This window comes from Chaetura pelagica, unplaced genomic scaffold (assembly GCF_000747805.2).
Source record: "Chaetura pelagica isolate M959 unplaced genomic scaffold, ChaPel_1.0 scaffold27, whole genome shotgun sequence".
NCBI lineage: Eukaryota > Metazoa > Chordata > Aves > Apodiformes > Apodidae > Chaetura > Chaetura pelagica.
Window position 1 is genome coordinate 315,372 of NW_009954020.1, and position 3,096 is coordinate 318,467.

Below are 3,096 nucleotides of genomic sequence, written 5' to 3' on the forward strand. Positions count from 1 at the left end.
GGCGGGCTTGCAAGCGGAGGTCGGGCGGCAGGACTCTGCGGGGCTCTGCGCGGCTGCGGGCGCGCAACACCCTCGCACACCAACTCGCCCGCACACGCGGCCCCTTTAAGGGAAGGGCGCCATGAGGGAGCCCAACCCGCCCGTTCCGTCAGGAGGGAGTAACTGGGAGCCGGAGTTTGCCCGGGACGGCAGCGAGAGGCGATGAAAAGCCTCGGCGCGGGGCAGCGGGAAGCGCCCGCTGCGCAGCCCTGCGGTTTGAGGGGCGCGCAGCCCCGCCCCGCGCAGCCCCGCCCCGCGCAGCCCCCCCGGGAGCGCCCAGAGGTGCCTCCTCAGGGCCGCAAACACCAACGGGGAAGTTGGAAAGCGAACAAAATCGAAGAGCCCGGCTCTTCTGGACTGACTTAGTGCCTTCGGTTTCTCCACGAGCGCAGCGTGCAATTAGCGTTATTCATTTCTTTTCTTCCTGACTCCAAGAGATCGCTCTCTTTTTCAATATAGAAGATGATGATTCTTCCCCCCCTGGAAAGGCATTGTAAGAACTGGTGGGAATATTTTCCTGTGTGTTTGGAGAACGCAAACCAATATTCTGCTTTTTCATTAATGCCTAGTTAGTGTACTAGGTGGGTTTATTATTCGTGCTATTTCAACACGCACTGGTAAATCCGTGCTGTTAAAATAGAGTACAGGGATAATTTATGGGAGCTACAAGTAATGCCTTTAATTTTGTCTCATGTATTCCCTCTGTCTGTTGTCTTGTAATTTATAAACCCAACTGTACACGACTATTTTGAGGGTTCACTGAACAGCGGCGAACGAGGGAACAAATACAGTGTTACCAGGATTCTGGGCGCTGCCCACGGACTCGGAGGATGCCGTTTCCTCCAGATTATACGCCTCTGCGGTTTCAAAGACAAACCTGCCCTTTGGGGTGGGGAGAGGACCTGCCGCTGGGGCTGAGGAGCCGCGGGCTCTGCTCTGCTCCCAGTGATGGGAGAGTTGCCAGCCATGGCAGCAGGGGACAGGCAGCTGGATCAGAACCTTTTTGCTTGTAATTCACCTGGTGGCTTTGTCTTCGGGGGCGTTTGGGAGAATGGAAAAGCACATCAAGGGTGTGCTTTTGAAATTAGTCTCCCAAACACCTACCTACCCCTTTCCAATACCCGCACACTTGGGTTTGCAGCCGGGTGTGGTTTCAAACAATGCACACACGTTTCTTTCATGTTCAGCCAAACTAGATGTGCTTCAGCCGCAGGATTGGACCAAGGCTAGCTGAGCAAACCTCCAAAATGTGTTTAATGTGGATGCCATTTGTCACCACTGCCTGTTTCACACTGTGGCTCCTCTCTATCGCTGCTGTTGGACAAAAGAGGGCCCTGCTTCAGAGTCAGAGCTTTGTGAATTGTTTTGCTAATTAAGGGTAGGCTTGTCTAAAGAAGAGAGTATCCTAAAAGGAGGAGCTAGACTGAACATTTAGTGGCTTTTTCATGTTCTCCCATTCATATTGGGAGCTGGGTTTCATCACCATACTTTACTGTCTTTGGAGCAGTTTTATTTCTTGGCTAACATGGTTTGGCAGCCCTGTGTTGAAGCCCAAGTTTCCTTCTGAAGTTGCTGCAATGTATGGGAAGTTGTGTCTGCAGGAATAGAAGCTCAGAATAGCCCTGAGGAGCCACTTGTGTGTGTGCATGCACATCCACACATATTTGGAGCTCTTTATCTTGTTCTCTTACTTTTTCCTGTCTGCTTCAACTCACTCCAGTGCTTAGTCTTCTGCACCTAGTCAGCTGCTTTCATCTCTTTGATCTGAGTTTCCTTTCAATAACTGCTCCTCAGAATCCACATTCTCTGATCAATCTGCTACTTTCTAGGATCAGAAACCATGGGTGAGTATTTTTGTGCCATAAAACACATACGTGATTGATGACTGCACCTGCAGATGAGACATTGGGTGGAAAATCCACAAAGGTCTTAAAGTGTCTAGATGTCACCTGGGCTGGTGCCTAAAATTATGATGCTTAAAACTTTGGCATGCTTAACCTCTAAGCTTCAAAGCAGCTAAACTCCACAGACTCAAGGGGTGGGGTTGGTGGCATTGACATAATATCTTGGTAACTCTGCTTTCAAGGAGAGCACTGGCGTCTTGCATAGCTTTAGAAAAAAAAAAAATTAAAAAAATTACTTTGGTGCTTATCTGCTAAAGATAATCCAGTCTGTGGATCTGGAGTGGAGGGAGGAATGATTGCGCAGTTGCAGAGCTTAGAAGGTAAACAGCAGAGCAGAGTTGAAGACACACCTCTGACCTTGCTATTGGAGTCTCCTTGATTAGGTGACTCCTTAATCAGTGTGCTGGCATTTGTTATCCAAGTTTGAGATAGTCAGCTCTGTGTACATGTCACAGAAGGAATGCTATGGATACTTGAGTTACAGCTGTTCATAAGCAGTTCTGATAGTCAACAGGCTTACCTGCACTGGTAAATACCGCACCTCCCTGGGGTCACTCTCAGGTCCCACTCACTTGCTCATCCAGATTGTGTATCTGTTATATGTAAATTCTCTTTTGGAGTGAAAACTCCACCCTAGACAAAAGCCAGGTGTGGTTGTGGGGCTGGTTCACTCCAGGCATCTCACCGATCTGAGTCTCCACAAAGACTGCAAGGAAGCAAGGGTGACTCTACATGAGGTCTGTCTCTCTCTGCTCTGCACAGCCCTCCCGGGGCTTTTCCAGTTGAGTTTGCACATCCACATGCTCTCAATCTACTGCTGAGTGCAGCAACACATAACTGCAGTTTCAGTCATAAAAATACCATTCTAGTGGGTTCAACATGGCTTGTAGGACATTTGAGATGCCCGAGACTTTGATTGCCCATAACACACATTCAAACTGTGATTTCCCTTTTTAGGTCAAGAAACCCTCCACAATGCAAGGCTTTCTAGAAACCCAGAGCTGCTTGGTTATATAGTCCATTGATGTATACAAAACACGGAGAGGACTTTACTTACTGGCTTAAAGACTGTGAACCATCTATGGAGCAGCTGCATTTATTTGTCTGTTGGACTATGTAGCTGATATGATCCAGGGACCTCTGCAGCACTAGC